At 36.2% G+C, this 21943-nt stretch overlaps 1 long non-coding RNA gene across 3 annotated transcripts in view; it reads right to left on the minus strand.

Annotated features, from left to right (window-relative positions):
• Positions 1–10939: 10939 nt before the first annotated feature.
• LOC147911884 (uncharacterized) overlaps positions 10940–21943 on the minus strand; it is a 28577-nt gene continuing 17573 nt past the window's right edge. For all 3 annotated transcript variants that reach the window (XR_015550448.1, XR_015550447.1, XR_015550446.1), the window contains 2 exons: positions 16599–16689; positions 10940–15779 (listed from right to left, as the gene is read on the minus strand). This is a non-coding gene — a long non-coding RNA (uncharacterized LOC147911884). The remainder of the gene's footprint in view (positions 15780–16598; positions 16690–21943) is intronic.

Here is a 21943-nt window from a genome sequence, read left to right on the forward strand (position 1 = left end):
AAACCCCAGAAAAGGAACTAAGTGAAACAGAAATGAGCAACCTACCCAACAGAGAGTTCAAACAAAGAGTGTTAAGGATGCTCACTGATGTGGGGAGTAGATGAACTCAGTGAGAATGTCAACAAAGAAATGGAAGATATAAAAAAGAACCAATCAGAAATGAAGAATACAATGCTGGCAATGAAAAATTCACTAGAGGGACTCAAAAGCAGAGGAGAGGATACAGAAGAACGGATCTGTGAGCTGGACAAAAGACTAGAAGAAATTACCCAAGCTGAACAGATAAAAGAGAAAAGAATTAAAAAGAGTGAGGACAGTCTAAGGGACCTCTGGGACAACATCAAGTGCACTAACATCCGTGTTATAGGTGTCCTGGAAAGAGAAGAGCGCGACAAAGGGGCAGAGAATCTATTTCAAGAAATAATAGATAAAAACTTCCCTAACCTAAGGAGGGAAACAGACATCCAGGTACAGGAAGCACAGAGAGCCCCAAACAGGATAAACCCAAAGAGGCCCACAACAAGACAAATCATAATCAAAATGTCCAGAATTAAAGATAAAGAGAGAATCCTAAAAGCTGCCAGAGAAAGTCAAGTTACATACAAAGGAAACCCCATAAGGCTATCAGCTGACGTCTCAGCAGAAACGTTACAGGCTAGAAGAGAATGGCATGATATATTTAAAGTGCTAAAAGGAAAAAACTTACAGCCAAGAATACTCTACCCAGCAAGGTTATCATTCAAAATGGAAGGAGAGATCAAAAATTTCCCAGACAGGCAAAAATTAAAGGAGTGTGTCACCAAGAAACCAGTGCTACAAGAAATGTTAAAGGGACTGATTTAAGGGGAAAAGAGAAGACCACCAATAGGAAAAATTATCTATTTCCATGATAAGAGGGTAATGGACACAAATGCACAAAAAAGAGGTTAGATATGATATCAAAAACATAAAAGGAGGGAGGAGGGGAGTTAACGAGTAGAGCTTTCAGACAGAGGTCAAACTAAAGAGACCATCAATTCTGTATAGAAGAAGGAAGGAACAGAGAAGGACTACTAAAACACTGAGAAAAAAAAAGTTAAAAAATGGCAGTAAGTACATACTTGTCAATAACTACTTTAAAGGTCAATGGACTAAATGCTCCAATTAAAAGGCATAGGGTGGCTGACTGGATAAAACAACAAGACCCATATATATGCTGCATACAAGAGACACACTTAGACCTAAAGACACTCACAAACTGAAAGTGAAGGGATGGAAAAAGATACTCCATGCAAATGGCAATGAAAAGAAAGCTGGGGTAGCAGTACTCATATCAGACAAAATAGACTTTAAAACCAAAGATATAAAAGGGACAAAGAAGGTCATTACATAATGATCAAGGGAACAATCCAACAAGAGGATATAACACTTGTAAACATCTACACACGCGGGCCGGCCCTGTGGCTTAGTGGTTGGGTGCGTGCACTCCACTGCTGGCGGCCGGGTTTGGATCCCGGGCACGCACCAACGCACTGCTTCTCCGGCCATGCTGAGGCCGCGTCCCACATACGACAACTAGAAGGCTGTGCAACTATGACATACAACTATCTACTGGGGCTTTGGGGGAAAAAAATAATAAAAAAAATATAAAAAAAAAATTTAAAAAAAAAATATCTGCACACGCAATGTAGGTGCACCTAAATATATAAAGCAATTATTAACAGACATAAAAAGAGAAATAGATAGTAACACAATAATAGGGGGGGACTTTAACACTCCACTAACACCAACAGATAGATCATCCAAACAGAAGATCAATAAGGAAACATTGGCCTTAAATGATACACTAGAAAAGATGGACCAAGTAGATATATACAGAGCATTCCATCCAAAAAGCGAAGAATACACGTTCTTTTCAAATGCACATGGAACATTCTCCAGGATTGATCACATATTAGGCCACAAAACGAGTCTCCATAAATTTAAGAAGATTGAAATAATACCAAGCATCTTTTCTGACCACAACGGTATGAAACTAGAAACAACTATAGGAAGAAAATCAGAAAAGCCACAAATACGTGGAGATTAAACAAAATGCTACTGAACAACGATTGGGTCAACAAAGAAATCAAAGAAGAAATCAAAAATACCTGGAGACAAATGAAAATGAAAATACGACATGCCAGAATTTATGGGATACAGCAAAAGCTGTTCTACGAGGGAAGTTTATAGCAATACAGGCCTATCTCAACAAACAACGAAAATCTCAAAGAAACAATCTAACAATGCACATAAAGTAACTGGAAAAATAAGAACAAACAAATCCCCAAATCAGAAGAAGAAGGGAAATAATAAAAATCAGAGCAGAAATAAATGAAATAGAGACTAAAAAAACAAGAGAAAAAATTAATAAAACCAAGAGCTGGTTCTTTGAAAAGATAAACAAAATTGACAAACCTTTAGCTAGACTCACCAAGAAAAAAAGAGAGAAGGCACAAATAAGTAAAATCAGAAATGAAAGAGGAGAAATTACAACAGACACCTCAGAAATACAAAAGATTATAAGAGAATACTATGAAAAGCTATATGCCAACCACTTGGACAATCTGGAAGAAATGGATAAATTCTTAGAATCATACAACGTTCCAAAACTGGATCAAGAAGAAGTAGAGAATTTGAAGAGTAAACACCAGTAAGGATTGAAACAGTAATCTAAAACTTCCCCAAAAATAAAAGTCCAGGACCAGATGGCTTCCCTGGTGAATTCTACCAAACATTCAAAGAAGACTTAATAACTATCCTTCTCAAACTCTTCCAAAAAATTGAGGAGGGGGGGAAGCTCCCTAACTCATTCTATGAAGCCGACATTACCCTGATACCAAAACAAGACAAGGACAACACAAAAAAAGAAAACTACAGGCCAATATCACTGATGAACATTGATGCAAAAATCCTCAACAAAATACTAGCAAATCACATACAACAATACGTTAGAAAGATTATACACCATGATCAAGTGGGATTTATTCCAGGGATACAGGGATGGTTTAACATTCCCAAATCAATCAATGTGATACACCACATTAATAAAATGCAAAATAAAAATCACATGATCATCTCAATAGATGCAGAGAAACAACTGACAAGATACAGCATACATTTATGATAAAAACTCTGAATAAAATGGGTATAGAAGGAAAGTACCTCCACATAATAAAGACCATATATGAGAAACCCACAGCTAATATCATCCTCAATGGTAAAAAACTGAAAGGTATCCCTCTAAGAACAGGAACCAGACAAGGATGCCCACTGTCACCACTCCTATTTAACATAGTACTGGAAGTCCTAGCCAGAGCAATCAGGCAAAAGAAAGAAATAAAAGGGATCCAAATTGGAAAGGAAGAAGTGAAACTGTCACTATTTGCAGATGACATGATTGTATATATAGAAAACCCTAAAGAATCCACCAGAAAACTTTTAGAAGTAATAAACGAATATGGTAAAGTTGCAGGATACAAAATCAACATACAAAAATCAGTTGCATTTCTGTACACTAACAACAAAGTAGCAGAAAGAGAAATTAAGAATACCATCCATTTACAATTGCAACAAAAAGAATAAAATACCTAGGAATAAACTTAACCAAAGAGGTGAAAGAGCTGTACACGGAAAACTATAAAACATTGCTGAAAGAAATTGAAGAAGACACAAAGAAATGGAAAGATATTCCGTGCTCTTGGATTGGAAGAATTAACATAGTTAAGATGTCCATACTTCCTAAAGCAATCTATAGATTCAGTGCAATCCCTATCAAAGTTCCAACAACATTTTTCACAGAAACAGAACAAAGAATCCTAAAATTTATTTGGAACAACAAAAGACCCCGAATAAGTAAAGGAATCCTGAGAAAAAAGAACAAAGCTGGAGGTATCACACTCCCTGATTTCAAAATATACTACAAAGCTATAGTAACCAAAACAGTATGGCACTGGCACAAAAACAGACACACAGATCAATGGAATAGAATCGAAAGCCCAGAAATAAACCCACACATCTATGGACAGCTAATCTTTGACAAAGGAGCCAAGAATATACAATGAAGAAAAGAAAGTCTCTTCAACAAATGGTGCTGGGAAAACTGGACAGCCACATGCAAAAAAATGAAAGTAGACCCTTACCTTACACCATACACAAAAATTAACTCCAAATGGATTAAAGACTTGAATGTAAGACCTGAAACTATGAAACTTCTAGAAGAAAACATAGGCAGTACGCTCTTCAAAATTGGTCTTAGCAACATATTTTCAAGCACCATGTCTGACCGGGCAAGAGAACCAATAGAAAAAATAAACAAATGGGACTACATCAAACCAAAAACCTTCTGCACAGCAAAGGAAACCATCCACAAAACGAAAAGACAACCTAACAATTGGGAGAAGATATTTGCAAACCATACATCTGATAAGGGCTTAATCTCCAAAATATACAAAGAACTCATGCATCTCAACAACAAAAAACCTAACAACCCAATTAAAAAATGGGCAAAAGACCTGAACAGACATTTCTCCAAAGAAGATATACAGATGGCCAACAGACACATGAAAAGATGTTCAACATCATTAACTATCAGGGAAATGCAAATCAAAACTACAATCAGATAACACCTCACGCCCGTCAGAATGGCTATAATTAACAAGACAGGAAACAACATGTGTTGGAGAGGATGTGGAGAGAAGGGAACTCTCATACACTGCTGGTGCGAGTGCAAGCTGTTGCAGCCACTATGGAAAACAGTATGGAGATTCCTCAAAAAATCAAGGATAGAACTACCATATGATCCAGCTATTCCACTGCTGGGTATTTTTCCAAAGAACTGGAAAACACCAATGCATAAAGATACATGCACCCCTGTGTTCATTGCAGCGTTATTCACAATAGCCAAGACTTGGAAGCAACCTAAGTGCCCATCAAGGGACGAATGGATAAAGAAGATGTGGTATATATACACAATGGAATACTACTCAGCCATAGGAAATGATGAAATCCAGCCATTTGTGACAACATGGATGGACACATAGGGTATTATTCAAAGTGAAATAAGTCAGACGGACAAGGTCAAATACCGTATGATTTCCTTCATTAAGTAGTAGATAACAACAACAATAAACAAACACATAGAGACAGAGATTGGATTGGTGGTTACCAGAGGGGCAGTGGGGAGGGAGGAGGGTGAAAGGGATAATTTGGCACATGTGTGTGGTGATGGGTTGTAATTAGTATTTTGATGGTGAACATGATGTAATCTATGCAGAAATAGAAGTATAATGATGTACACCTGAAATTTATACAATGTTATAAACCAATGTTACTGCAATAAACAAAAAATTAAAAATAACAATAAAAATAATTATGCTCAGTGAAAGAAGTCAGACAAAAAAGAATACATTCTAAATTACTGCATTTATATAAAATTCTAGGAAATGCAAAATAATCTGTACTGACAGAAAGCAAATCAGTGATTGTCTGGAGATGACTAGAGTGGGGAGACTGGGAGAGGAGGGGCAAGAGGGTGGGATGACAAAGGGAACAGTGAAACTTTTGGAGGTGATGGATATGTTCTTGATTGTTGTGACGGTTTCATAGGTGTATGTCTATATCAAAGCTGATCCAATTGTGCACTTTAAATACGTGCAATTTATCAAATGTCAATTATACCTCAACAAAGCTATTTTTAAATAAACAATAATTTTTAAAAAACTCAGCAAATTATTTTCTGGATATCAAAAAACTGATTGTAAATTTTATATGGAGAAGCAAAAGATCCAGAAAAGCCAACAGAATATCGAAGAAGAACAATGTCGTAGGACTGACACTATCCAACTTAAGAATTACTATAAAGCTACAGTAATTAAGACACTGTGCTGCTGGTGAAGGAATAGACAGATAAATGGAACAGAAAAGAGAGCCGAAGCCCAGAAATAGACGCACATAATAAATACAGTCAACTGACCTTTGACAAAGGAGCAAAGGCAATATAATAGAAGAAAAGAGAGTCTTATCAACAAATGGTGATGGAACAACTTGACCTCCACATAAAATAAAATGAATCTAGACACAGATCTTAAACCCTTCACAAAAAATAACTCTAAATGGATCACAGACCTAAACATAAAATACAAAAAACTATGTAATTCCTAGAAGATAACATAGGAGAAATTCTAGATGACCCTGGGTATGGTGATGACTTTCTAGATACAACATCAAAGGCAAGATCCATGAAAATACAATTGGTAACTTGGACTTCATTAAAATTAAAAACTTCTGCTCTACAAAAGATGCGGTCAAAAAAGATACAGACTGGAGGAAACTATTTGTAAAAGACACAGCCAATAAAAGACTGTTATCCAAAATATACAAACACACTTAAAACTCAAAAATAAGGAAACAACCTGATTAAAAAATGGGCAAAACACCTGAACAGACACAGCCCACCAAAGATATACAGATGGCAAAAAAGCATATAAAAAGATGCTCCATATCATATGTCATGGGGGAAATGCAAATTAAAATATACAACTATATTTTATACACCTATACACTTATTAGAACAATCAATATCCAGAACACTGACAACACCAAATGCTAGCAATGGTGTGGAGCAACAGGTACTCTCATTCATTGCTAATGGAAATGCAAAATGGTACAGCCACTCTGCAAGACAGTTTGGCAGTTTCTTACAAAATTAAACATACTCTTACAATATGATCCCACTATCCCACTTCTTGGTATTTACCCAATGGAGTTGAAAACTTATATCCACACAAAAACCTGCACACAGATGTTTACAGCAGCTTTATTCACCAATTGCCAAAACTTGGAAGTAACCAAGATGTTCCTCTGTAAGCGAATAAGTAAACTGGGTACACCGAGACAATGGAATATTATTTTGCACTAAAAAGAAATGAGCTATCAAGCCATGAAAAGGCAGGCAGGAAGCTTAAATGCGTATTACTAAGTGAAAGAAGCCAATCTGAAAAGGCGACATACTGTATGATTCCAGCTATCTGACATTTTAGAAAAGATAAAACCATGGAGACAGTAAAAAGATCAGTGGTTGCCAGGGGCTAAGGGGGAGAGAATTATGAATCAGCAGAGCACAAGGGATTTTTAGGGCAGTTATGGAAAAACCAAGAAACTAAAATAGCCACGACAGTTTTGGAAAAAAAAGAATAAAGTTGGAGCACTCACACTACCTGTTTTCAAGGCTTACTGCAAGATTTATTATGCAGAATTAGCAAAATGATAGACACAGATCAGTGGAACAGAATAGGGTATCTAGAAATAGACCCACATATAATGTGGTCAATTAATTTTTGGCACTGATGCAAAGACAATTCAAGGAAGTAAGTACAGGCTTTTCAACAAACAGTACTATAATCATTAGAGGATGGATGTAAAGGGCTGACTACAAAGGAGCATGAGAGAAATTTTTTAAGTTATAGAACAATTTTATATTTTGACTGTAGTGGTACTTACACTATGGAATCCCTTGGTGAAAACTTACAGAACTGTAAATTAAAGAGGGTGAATTTTACATTATTTAAATTACACTTCAATATACCTAAATAAAATTTTAAAAACTAGACACTACATAGTGAGAAAATCAAAATCATGATATAAATATATTAAGATAATGGGAAGGACCAGCAGTGAGTATGTATATAATATAGCTGAATTCAGGGTGGGGGTTAGAAGGGTATATGTATGAAGGAGAGTTAAATCTTCATCATTCAAGGCAGGCAGTCAACAGCTAATGGCTAAAACTTAAAAATAAAAAAGCTATACTAGCATATTATTTAGATTTATGGAGCTAAGTAACAGAAGAATCAATTAAAAATTCAAAGTAATTTGGTTGTCTTTGAAAATGTAAAATCAAGGGGTGAGGGAAATCAGACAATTGTGTTTTTTTTTTTAAACAACCTCATAAAACTATACAGCTCTATTATATGCATATAAAACTTTTATTTTTAAATTTAAATTTTAAAAAGTACATCTACTTGTGTACTATGTGCCACTAGTTCACTGGTACATTAAACTATTATTCAGTTAACTTATGAACTACATTTTATATAAAGGTAAGAATCATTTAAAAGAAGCACCAAGATGGGGATGGGGAGACTTCTAAATATGAATGAATAGCATATTCTCTAAGTCCAACATTACTATAAGTAAACAGCTAGGCAGCCATCTAGTATAAAATTGCAACTTGATCAGATGGAGTCTCTGAGGCTGGGCACTGACTACAGAAGGAGTAAATCTGGAGTTCCACCCCTACCAATGGGTAAGACAAACTATTTCACTACAAAAACCTGATTACTATGACAAAGGTGGGCCCTGACTACCTATGCTTCCACCAAACTGGAGCTTTCCTCTAACCTACTATTGTCAGTCTATATGACTAGGCTTCATTCCTGTTAGAACAGGAGTCTTGCCCTTGTACCTCACACCTTTGGTTCGGGTCCTGCTCCAATCTGACCCAACCAACAGGAGATCACCATGCTAAACTACCTAGAAGTTTCCTGCTGAAATGCTCTACCTACCAATTTGGATCCCAACCCTCTGAATGCCAGCCCAGATCCAGCACACATCTGCTTTGTCCCCTACCCCCAAATATACACTTCAGACCAGTGGTTTTCAAGCTTTCATAATAGTTTACTCTTAAAACTACTGAAGGCCCAAAGAGTTTTAGTTAATTTATTCACTACATCAGAAAGTAAATTAAAAAGCTTTTTAAATATTTAAAATACTTATTAATGAAGAATTGTTAATTTAGTAATTAACTTGATTGGTTAATGTAATTAATTTAAAAATTCCATCTTTCATTTAAAAATATTACATATATTACATGTTAACATACATAAATTTTTGCAGAAAATGTATTTTCAAAACCAAATAATATTAGTGATGAGTTATATTGCTTTATATATATTTATATATTTTTGCAAATCTCCTTAATGTCTGGCGTAATAAAAGACAGCTGGAGCCTCCTATCTGCTTCTGTATTCAAGCTACTATGAAATGTTTTGCTTGGGTTCAAATAGACGAAGAAAATCCTGCCTAACAGATCTATAGTTTAAAAAGGAAAAAATATATTAATATCCTTTCAGATAATTATGAATATTCTTCATTGATACTACACCAAAACTCAACAATTGGTAGTTTCTCAAATATTAGTTGATATGTAGGAATCTGAAAACATATCAACAAACTTTTCATACTCTGTTATAGTAAAATCCACTGGTCTGTCTTGCCTTTTCAATGGATATTTGACCCATGCATGACTTTGGAACATCCTACAGAGGTCATGTGGAAAATATTGGTTTAACAGATTGGTAATGCAGATCTTCAAAATGTTGGCATATTCATTAAACAATATTTTGAAAATCACACATTAAAATCTCTCATGTCATCAGAAAATCTTCTAAGTATTGGGAAGCTATAAAGCTCACACAGGTGGATACAAGTTTAGAAAAATTCTAAATTTTGTTTGAAAGCTCTAATTTAAGATGGGCAACAAATACTATCAGTTGTTTTCCTTGAAGGGATAAACTCACTTCGTTTATTTAGAAAAAATATGTGCCTAATACCCAAATATGAAAAACCATAGTTTGTCTATCAGTTATTCTTCTAAGTAAAAGGCTGTAAGTGAAAAAGGTGAGTAGCACAGTTTGCTGACAATGTTACAGGTGATTTTCCTCATGACAATTATTATAGTAATAATCATCAAAATTCAGCTTGCATCTTTATGCATACTTCCCTTCTCATCACGCAATATTAAGACGTACTCAAAGGCCCATATTTAATAAAATTAGTAACACTTACTGCTCAAAGACATTTTTAAAGAGAAACTGGCCTTTTGTTTTGTTTTGTTTTTACTACAGGTACATGGTGAAGAATACAATGACTACTGGTACAGTTTGATGCCACTATCTTGATTTGTACCAGGCCATAGCAGATTTATTTTCTGCTGCTTTGACACCATCAGTGCAGATGTCAACACAAAGTGAAAGTAACAACTATTATGAAAATATTTTCCACTTTGCAGATCCCTTGAAAAGCCCACACTGAAAACTGTTTTATAATGTTGGCCACCACCTAAGATAATATGTTCCCCTAGATCTGCTCCCACCCTATTATGGCTTCTTGTCCTTTCTCAACAGTACTTACTGATGTCTATACCAGTCTAAGCAATGACAACTTCACTATTATTTAACCTTGTTAAATGTCTTGTGGAAAACAAGGGATCAAAAAAAAAAAAAAAAACCCCACCTCATTTCCAAATCAATACGAGTTTTCCACCTCTCCCAGGAATTATAAAAGCTGTATCTTCTGAATAGTTGAGTTTTGTCAATTAGCTGAGGGTTTAGATCATAAGCAAACTTTTTTTTAAACTTACATTAAACGTACATTTCTGCCTAACAAAACAGAAGATATAACTATAACTTAACCTTTTCTGGATGTCCTCTACATTAAATTGCCTCAGACTACTCTATTTTATATATGTCTCCTCACCTGCAGTCATGCTATGAGCTGCCACTTGTAATAACGATCAATATATTATGCTATCACCCCTCTTCTACTTTCTAAATCTGCCATGGACTTGGAAACCAGATTTATTAGAATTATATACTAAAGGCTCCAAGTGAGGGATACATTGAAATGAATTCAATGTGAGTTCTAATGCACAGACATTGCTGTACCTCTTTTAGTGGTACAAAGGATTTAGTTTAAAATCCTTTTTATTCTACTTCTCAGTTGTGTTCAAAACAAGTTAACTGGCTAAACAGATTAGTTCCAGACTTAAAATAATATTGTACTTGCATTTAAAATGCAGTCTTATCCAGATAACTTGAAATCCACACAAAAAGTTTGACAAATCAACAATTCATGACCAGAGTGGTTTTTAACGAAACTTTTAATTTTAAGATAATTGTAGATTCACATACAGTTGTAAGCAATAATACAAAGATAACTCTTACTATTCATCCACATCCCTCCAACAGTAACAGCTTGCAAAACTATACTACAACATAACCACCAGGACACTGATATTGATAGTCAAAATGCAGAACATTTCCCTTAACACAAAGATAAAGATACTTCATGTGATCTTTTATGACCACACCCAACACCCTCCTGCAGCCAACTCCACACCTGAAACTTAACAATCACTACTCTATTCTCCATTTCATTAATTTTGTCATTTTTAGAATATTATATAAGTGATATTGTACAGTATGTAACCTTTGAGATAGCATTTTTTCACTCCGCATAATTCTCCGGGGATTCATCCAGATAGTTTTGTGTATCAACTTTGTTCTTTTTTATTTTTCAGTGGCATTAGCTAACATACTCCATGGTATTGCTGTCTCAGTATCCATTTTGTTTGGCCAAGGGGCCTGAGGGGGCCTTAAACTAACATTAGCCCCTCATGCAAGCACATGCCCTAGAGAACAGCCCCACAGAGTCACAAGTAAATTTAAGTCCTGATATAAATTCCCCAACAGCCCTTGTGATAAACAGTATCCCTTGCCTCCCAGGGCCTTTCCTTTGTGCACCCCTTAGACCCAGAAGAAGCTTACCAAAACCCCGCTCTTTTTGGTTTGAATTGACCAATCCTGCCTTGGAGTAACCCTAAAGCACTCCACCTATAGATCCTAATAAACACATGTGTCCCAAGTCCTGCCCCACTCTCTGCCTGCACCCTGCTTTGACCTCCCCATGTGGCCCCTCAAGATGTGCTGTTTACTTCCCTTCATACACTCCTCTATTTCAATTTCCCTTGTGGTCTCTTGCTGAACCTAGGCTCACCATTCAACACCCCCCAGGGGCTCTACTTAACAAATGTTAATTTAACAAAGTAACAACATGTAATGAATGTCCCACAATCTGTTTAGCCATGCAACCATTAAAAGACATCTGGGCATTTCTACATTGTTACTACTGTGCATAAAGATACTATGAACATTCATGTACAGGCTTTTTTGTGAACATAAGTTTTCATTTCTCTGGGATGTATTTTTTACACTCAAGAGTGTAACTGCTGGGTCACATGGTTCTTGCATGTTTGGTTTAATAAGAAATTGCCAAACTTTTCCAGAATGGCTATACCATTTTACATTCCCATCAGCATATATGAGTAATCCAGATTCTCTGCACCTTTACAAGTATTTGTTAAGATTGTTACAAGTAGTAATAATTGTTACTATTTTTCATTTTACCATTCTAACAGGTAGTTATATTTCCTTGTGGTTTTAACTTGCCTTTCAAAAATGACTAATGATGTTGAACATCTTCTCCTTTTCTAATTTTCCATCTGCATATCTTATTCTGTGAAATATCCCTTAATTTCTTTTGCCCACGTTCTAAATGGATTAGTTGCTTGGACTTTACTATTTGGTTTCCAGGTTTTTATGTATTCCAAATACTAGTATCTTGCAAGATACGTGGTTTACAAACAAAGTCTGCCACTCCGTAGCTTCTCTTTACATCCTCTTAACAGCGTCTTTGCCCGAATAAGAGTTATTAATTTCCATGAAGTTTAATTCATCAATTTTTCTTTATATGGGTCATGCTGTTCAGGTCAAGTATATGAACTCCTTGCCTAGCCCAAGATTCAGAAGATTTTCTATGTTTTCTTCTAGAAGTTTTATAGTTTTAAGTTTTACATTTTACACTTAAGTCTGTAATTTGTTTTCAGTTTATTTTTATATAAGGTGTAAGACTCAGGTCAAGGTTCGTTTTTTTGCCTAAGAATGTCCAATTGCTCAAGCACCATTGTTGAAAAGGCTCTCTTTCCCTACTGAAATGTTTTTCAGCTTTTGTCAAAAATCAGTTGGGCATAATTGTTTTTGCCTATTTCTCAGTTCTCAATTTTGTTACATTGATCTATGTGTCTATCCCTCCACGAATATAACACTGTCTTGGTTACTGCAGGTATACAGTAGGTATTAATTACAGATAGAATGATTCTACCAATTTATTCTTTTTCAAGATTGTTTTAGCTATTCTAGGGCCTGTGTCTTTCCATATAAGTTTTTAGAATAATTTCTGTCTATATTTATAAAAACATACTAGGATTTAACCAGGAATTCCATTAAACCTATATCACTTTGGGGACAACTGACATCTTTACTATGTTGAGTTTTCCAACTCATGACCATGGTAAATATCTTCAATTATTTAGGTTTTCCTTAGTTTCTTTCATCAGCATTCAATAATTTCCAGAATACAGAGCCTGTACATGTTTAGCTAAGTTTATATCTAAGTATTATACTTCTTTGGAGCAGTTGTAAATTATATCTATAAATTTCAGTTACCACACATTTATTGATAGCATACAGAAATGGGATTGATTTTTGTATACTGATCCTATAGCCTGTGATATGCTGAAATCACTAATTCTAGGAGTTTTTTTGGGTTTTTGTAGATTCCTTGAGATTTTCTACATAGACAAACAAGTTATCTGCAAATAGAGACAAATTTCTTTCTTTCTTTCTAATTAGGATAACTTTTATTTCATTTTCTTACCTTACTAATTTGAGTGGCTCAAATTTATGGTACTATGTTGAATAAGAGGGGTGAGAGTGGACATCTTTTCCATTTTCCTGACCCTGGGAGAAAGTATTCACTCTTGCATCATTATATATGATGTTAGATGTTGGCTTTCTGTAGATGCTCTTTATCAAGTCAAGGGAGTTACCCTATGTTCCTCATTTTCTGAGAATTATTATCATGAATGGGTATTTGACTTTGTCATATGCCTTTTTGGCATCAATTACTATATGATTTTTTTCTTTAGCCTGTTGATAAGGCTAAAGGTGCATTATATTGATTGATTTTCAATTGTTGAACCAGCCTTGCATATCTGGGAAAATTCCACTTGCTTAGGGTGTATAATTCTTCTCATACACTACTGGATTCAATTTGCTATTCTGTTAAAAGTGTTTTGGTCTAAGACGATGAAAGATATTGGTCTGTAGTTTTGTAGGGGTTTTCTACTAATTTTGAATGGTTTTCATACCAGGGTAATACTAGTGTCAAAAGGAGTTCTATTTTTGAATGAGATTATGTAAAGTTGGTTTTATTTATTCTTTAAGTAGTTTGTAGCATATAACAGTGAAATCATTTGGATCTTGAGATTTCTATTTTAGAATGTTCCAAATTACACTTTCAATTTCTTTAATAGCTATGGGACCATTCAAGTTGTCCATTTCATCTTGGTTTAGATTTGGTATTTTTCCGATTTTGAAGAACTGATCTTTTACTTCTAAGTTGATGAATTTATGACTATAAAAGTTGTTCATATTATGCCCTTATTTTCTTTTAAATGGCTGGAGGATCTATCATATATTAATGACTGTTATGAGAGGTTCGAGGATTTGATCAGAGATGTAAAAGAAACTTTTCACCCCAAACAAATGGACCGAAGGTATATTTTATTATATAGAGGATAGTAAAGGCGATAGATAGTCCACAAACAGATCCGAATAGGTCAAATAATAAGAGAGAAAAACACCAGCTTGATCGGAAAGGGAAACACCAGATCGGTTGAGATAGCAGCAGATTCAAATAGGTCATATAATGAGAGGGAAAAACATCAGATTGATCGGAAAGGGAAACACCAGATCAACTGAAGAGAAATGACACAAATCAACCAGAAAGAGAAACACCAGGTTGACTGAAAAGAGAACACATCAGATCGGTTACTCACAACATTCATGCCCCACTGTCGGGAGAGTCCCTTCAATTGACACGGCTGGGCTGGAATCACACGTCCTGGGCAAGGTGTCCCTTCCACAGGTAGAACTCTCACCAGGCCTCAGTTTCCAGCAGTTTATATAAGCAGTTACAGAGTTCACAGAGCAAGCATTCAGTGTTCCCATGCACAAATGATTATCAGTGGCACACGAGCACTGAGCCTCCTGGCTATCGTCCCAGCCCGGCAGTGTGTACATGCATTGTTTTCTCTGGTTATCATCCCAGCCCGGCACAGATGGCCAGTCTGTCTCAGGCTGCGGTGCCCAAAGGGCCTTGAAATTTTTATACATTGCAATTATCTCCATGGGAGAAGGGCCAGTTCCCACCACACAGAAAGCAGCTTTTATATTTTTTTGTGTGTTGGTGGCTGTAGGTCAATGGAGCGGCCAAACATGGCTGTACTCATGTCAAGACATTTTCGGCCGTGGCCGTCTCCATTAACCATAAGACACCATATGTATAGACAATGAACTTGGTACACAAGTATACAAGACACATCCAAGAACCCCAAATCCAATGACTACAATAATTACAAAACTATTTCGCAATAAAGGACCCAAACCCCAAGGTAACCAATCAAATAATCCCTTAGAATATGAAATATTATTAACTTGATCTTGCAAATCACGTACAGCATCAAAGATAACATTAGATAAGGTAACACCTAGGCCTAACAAATTAGCTTGTAGAAGTCCAGACCAGCCCCCATCACACAGGGTAGCAGAAGGCAGGGTAATAGAGAAATTATAGTTAGTTTTGTGTAATTGATCAGCTATAGGCTTATATTGAGAAGTTGCTTGATGTTTCTGAGACCAAACTTCTCGGCCATTCATAGTCTAGGTTACAGGTCCCACTGGTGTCGAGCAGTTGGTCTAACAGTGCAGGTTCAAAGGTTGTCCTACAGAGACATTAGTTGGTGTGTAGGTCTGCAGCAGACATGGAGTCGCAGCATAGCATAGTGAGCACAGCAGGAATATCTATTTACGTAAAGAAACAGAATTTTTAGGAACATGATATAATTGTTTATTTTCTGGATACATAACTATGAGTGTTGCAGTGGGCCCTTGGGCCATTACTTCTGCGGCACGGGGAGCTGCATTGGGTGGGTGTGTCACCCACATTTTTGCTCCAGGTTTCCATCCATCTGTAGACCCAAATTTTTGTATTCCTCTTTCAGTTACTTTAGTTGGAGGTTGCCCTTGTGACACATTTGGAGTCAGGAGGGGAAGTACCAATAATTGTGCCATTTATTTTTTAGACTTTATAGTTAGTTAGCACTGTGTCACTACCATTATATAATATAAATTTTATTTTTTCTTGGTAATCTGGATTAACAACTCCTCCTAGTACATCAATACCTTTTGTTGCCAGTCCAGAGTGTCCTTTTAACAAACCAAAAGTGTTTTTGGTAAATTGTACCCCTATCCCAGTAGGGATTATAGATTGCTTCTTAGGGGGCAATTGAATAGAATAAACAGTAGATAAATTCAATCCAGCCACTTCAGCCGTGGCACGAAAGATGGTTTAGCAGATTGAGTCAAGGGCCAACAGGTTAAGGTTATAAGCTCATGGGTGGTGGCTGCCATTTCTGTAATGTTTGCTGGTAATAACCTTGATAGATGAGCAGTACTTAGATGGTTGTGCCACCCTTTTAATGAGCCATGACTGAGTTTTCTCAATTTTTGTTTAAGTAATGCTTTTATTTATTTTATGAGGTCTGCAGCTTGGGGATAATAAGGTATATGATTAATATACTTTATATGATTTTTTTTTTGTATAAGTTTGAATCAACTTACCTATAAAGTGGGAACTGCTGTCACTCTGAATCTGCCTTGGTGTTTCACAGCATTATGGCACTCTGTTGGGTGGCTGCTTTAGCCGGCGTAGCTAATAAATAACCAGAATATGTATCAACAGCAGTGCAGGCATAAACATATCCACAAGAATTTGGCAATGGTCTAATAAAATCTATTTGCAAGGTATGGGCGGGAAATAATCCCTTTTGAATATGATTTAACTGTTGGCATGATTGACATTGTTGTATTGCAGTGGCAATATCATCACAGGTGACAAGGATTCCCCTTTGTTGTGCCCACCTGTATGAAGTTTGTTTTCCCAAGTGTCCACTCTTTTTATGGACCCATCATGTTAAGCCTGGGTTGTGCATTGCACGACTTTGTATCAGCTGATCAGCATAAGAGTTATTATAACTTTTGTTTTGTAGAAATTAAAGAACTGTGAGCATCAACATGAAATATAGTAACAATTGTATTTTGGCACCATAATCATGTCTTTTTGTAAAAACTTTAATTTTGGCAGAAGTTTATCAAAAATATCAAAAGATTTTAAAATATTTGGTCAAATGGGAAATAATGCCTAGTTATTTATTTAATCAAGTTGACAACAGAAACAGTCAAAGGCAAAGAGAGAGTTAAAACAGTCAAAAAACAAAAACAAAAACCTTAAGAGAGAGACTTCAGTCCTTTTGAACATAGGAAATTATCTTAACAAAACATAGGTGTTTTGTCTTTATTTATATAGACTTACTCAAAGGAACACCTTTTAATTTTTATATAAAGAGCAGACCAAAAGTTTAAGACAATTACGTTTATAAGAGAGAAAGCCAAATCCTAATTTTTCATCAGCCTACTTTAGCCAATTTGATCAATTTGATCATGTATAAAACTCCTCAGGGTTTTACTTTCATAAACCTTCTGTCACTTACTTTTTGTATTTAGAATTTGTCCCATGCCTTTTTTTTTTTCTTAGTACTTTAGGACAAATTTATCTTTCTAATAAAATAAACAAAAATATCTCTATTTTGTATACCTTTTTTATGGACAACTTACATTTTGTTTTTTTTGTATATAGACTTGTCAGAAATATGTACTTTCTCATAGAAAATTCCTCAACATGTGTAGTATAGAACATGTTTATCAATAAACCCAAGTTATCTTTCAGTTTTTCTGAGATAAGAAACCAAAGGCAGACAAATCTATGCTAGTAACCAACTTTTAATGTTTTATCTTATGTGGAAATGACCCAGAGACTCAATAAATTTTTATCAACTTAATTTAGTAAAACTCTAAAGCTTCAAGTTACCAAAAAGATTTTGGAAGCTGTTTTTGAAATAACTTTGTCTTTTAGAAGTCTCTGTGTATTAATTAAAGATTGCATTTCATCGTGAGAGGTTTTGAATCCTCTCTTTTAAGGGTGACACTTAAGGTGGACTCATCTGAAACAGAGATTCTCCAGAATAGCCATTACAATTTTAAATTACTTAGAAAGTTTACTTATTTTTACTTGTGTAATTTTAGATCAGGAATTCCGGGGGAGTTGAAGTGGGGAAGCTCAGCAAGAGAGGAGAGAGGAGCAGCAGATTCAGCTTCAGCTGCTGGCATGTCTAGTAACTCTCTTTCAAAGAGGCAGTATAGTATTCCTGATTTTATTTAGAAACCTCAAAAGATTAAAATAGGCTTTCCATTGGTTAACTTTTTAGTTGGCTTTTTCCAATTGCATAAGCAAATATATCAGTTTTGGTAAACTGAAATTGCCCCATTTTGGTCATTTTCTCTGGAGTCTATGGAATATTGTGGCCATGTGGTGTTACAAGAAAAAACTATCTTCTTGGACATGGGCTCCTAGCTGAAGTCAGCCCATTTAGCCAAGAGGTGGCCCAGAGGGCTTTTCTTGGGGACAGATGGAATTCCCCCCCTTCAAAATTACAAACATACAGAACAGACAGTCAAATGGGATCCCAAACAGAACAGATAGATGCATCTAACAGATTCTAGGTAAAAGTCCTACAATTATTCCCACTCCAGTAGGGATAACCCTGCCTCTTAAAGAGATAGGATCCCAGATGGAGGGGAAGGGAGTTCTCGGTGTAAGCAAAAATAAACAAACAGACAAACAAACAAATAATTCTAGAGCCTGTTTCCCTGTCATAAGAAAATGTGCCCAGGGTCAGCAGTGCCAGGTTAGATGGAAAGCACTGGGAGCAGTCCCTAGGGCAAATCACCTAGGCAGCTGCTGGACTGTTTCCCAGGACATCCCACCGGGCCCAGGGCCATTGAGCCACGGGCAAAGAGCCTCCCAGCTGGCTCGCCAAATTCTTATTGGATACATATTTAGGCTATTTGTCACATAAGAGAGGCCAAATAAAGCTAGAATTCCAGGCTCATGGCAAGGAAAGAGTTTCTATTTTGGGTGACATCAGCTGGGACTGTAAATCTGAAACTTCTTTTTTCAAAAGCACCTTCTCCCTTGTATTTTATCCTTATCTTCTATAGCCCAACGATAAGCAGTCAATAAACATCAATCTCCCCGTGCCAGAAAAGAAACATCGTCTCTCTCTTTTTTTTTTCCCCACCATCTGCAAAGCTTTGGTCACATCCAATGATTCATATCTCGCAGACGAACATCCCAAGATTCACATAATCCTGACCTATGAGCTCACTCCCCAGCCAGAGTGCAAGAGGGAGGGTCCTCCCATCCTGGAATTTCTTCCACCTTGGCTTCAGTTACCCTTTGTTTGAACAAGAAAGCCATCTCCTTAATCAAATCCTGCTCACAGCGCCAATTATGTTATGAGAGGTTCGAGGATTCGATCAGAGATGTAAAAGAAACTTTTCACCCCAAACAAATGGACCGAAGGTATATTTTATTATATAGAGGATAGTAAAGGCGATAGACAGTCCACAAACAGATCCAAATAGGTCAAATAATAAGAGGGAAAAACACCAGCTCGATTGGAAAGGGAAACACCAGATCGGTTGAGATAGCAGCAGATTCAAATAGGTCATATAATGAGAGGGAAAAACATCAGATTGATCGGAAAGGGAAACACCAGATCAACTGAAGGGAAATGACACAAATCAACCAGAAAGAGAAACACCAGGTTGACTGAAAAGAGAACACATCAGATCGGTTACTCACAACATTCATGCCCCACTGTCGGGAGAGTCCCTTCAATTGACACGGCTGGGCAGGAATCACACGTCCTGGGCAAGGCATCCCTTCCACAGGTGGAACTCTCACCAGGCCTCAGTTTCCAGCAGTTTATATAAGCAGTTACAGAGTTTACAGAGCAAGCATTCAGTGTTCCCATGCACAAATGGTTATCAGTGGCATACGTGCACTGAGCTTCCTGGCTGTCGCCCCAACCCAGCAGTTGTGTACGTGCATTGTTTACCCTGGTTATCGTCCCAGCCCAGCATAGATGGCCAGTATGTCCCAGGCTGTGGTGCCCAAAGAGCCTTGGAATTTTAACACATTCCAACTATCTCCATGGGAGAAGGGCCAGTTCCCACCACAGAGAAAGCAGCTTTTATATTTCTTTTTGTGTTGGTGGCTGTAGGTCAATGGAGCAGCCAAACATGGCTGTACTCATGTCAAGACAATGACTTGTCTTCTCTCTCTTTGTTATTCTTGCTAGAAGTTTACCAACCTTATTTTTTGTTTCACTGGTTTTCTCCATTGTTTTCCTATTCTAAAAATCATTAATTTCTTTCCTTATTATTTTCTTCCTTTTTGCTAGTTTTGAGTTAATTATGCTCTTCTTTTTCTAGTTTCTTTTTCCATTGTTTTCCTATTCTAAAAATCATTAATTTCTTTCCTTATTATTTTCTTCCTTTTTGCTAGTTTTGAGTTAATTATGCTCTTCTTTTTCTAGTTTCTTGAGGCAGGAAGTAGATTATGGAATTGAGATCTTTCCTCTTTTCTAACGAAAGTATTTAGTGGTATAAATTCCCCTCCATACAACGTTTTAATACTGTCTTACATATTTTGATAGCTGTGCTTACATTTTCTTTCAGATATACATACACACACACACACACACACACACACGTATACATAATTTTCACCCTTGAGACTTTATCTTTGACCCAGGGATTATCTACGAGTGTTGCTTAATGTCCGAGTGGTTAGAGACTTCCTTGTTGTTTTTCTATTATTAATTTTTAGTTTGAGTCAATTATAATCAGAACATATTCTGTATAATTTCAGTTGTTTTAAATTTATTGAGGTTTTTTTATGGCTAAGGTTTAATCTATCTTGGTAAATCTTCCAAATAGTATAGAAAATACCATAAAATAGTATGATATTTTATGCAGCAACAAAAGGAAATGAGCTATCAAGCCAGCAAAAAACACAGAAGAAACTTAAATGCATATTGCTAAGTGATCAAAACTACACTAAGATGTCACTTGACACCTGTTAGAACGGCTATAATCACCAAGACAAAAAATAACAAATGTTGGAGAGGTTGGGGAGAAAAGGAAACCCTCATACACTGCTGGTGGGAATGCAAACTGGTGCAGACACTATGGAAAACAGTATGGAGATTTCTCAAAAAATTAAAAATAGAAATACCATATGACCCAACTATCCCATTACTGGGTATTTATCCAAAGAACTTGAAATCAAAAACTCAAAGAGACTTATACACCCCTATGTTCATTTACAGCATTATTCCCCATAGCCAAGAAGTGGAAGCAATCCAAGTGCTCAACAACTGATGAATGGATAAAGAAGTTGTGGTTTATATACACAATGGAATACTACTCAGCCATTAAGATAGACAAAATCGTCCCATTCACAACAACATGGATGGACCTTGAGGGTATCATGTTAAGCAAAATAAGGCAGACAGAGAAAGACAAACAACATATGATTTCACTCATATATGGAAAATAAACTAAGACACGGACAGAGACAACAGTTTTGTGGTTACCCGGGGGAAGGGGGTTTGGGGGTGGGCACAAGGGGTGAAGGGTCACATTTATATGTTGACTGACAATAACGTACAACTGAAATTTTGCAATGCTATATATAACCTATTATAACCTCAATAAAAAAAAATGAAATACCACTACACACCTATTAGAGTGGCTAAAATAAAAAATAATGTCAATACCAAATGCTAGCAAGGAAACAGAGCAACAGGAACTCTCATTCATTGCTGGTGAAAATAAAAAATACCACAGCCACTTTGGAATATAGTTGGGCAGTTTATTACAAAACTAAACATACTCTTGACCCTACAATCCAGCAATCATATTTCTTGGTATCTACCCAAAGGACCTAAAAACTTAGATCCACACAACAACCTACATACGGATGTTTATGATAGCTTTAT

This window comes from Ceratotherium simum, chromosome X (assembly GCF_057802395.1).
Source record: "Ceratotherium simum simum isolate JZ-2026a chromosome X, ASM5780239v1, whole genome shotgun sequence".
In the NCBI taxonomy this organism is placed as follows: domain Eukaryota; kingdom Metazoa; phylum Chordata; class Mammalia; order Perissodactyla; family Rhinocerotidae; genus Ceratotherium; species Ceratotherium simum.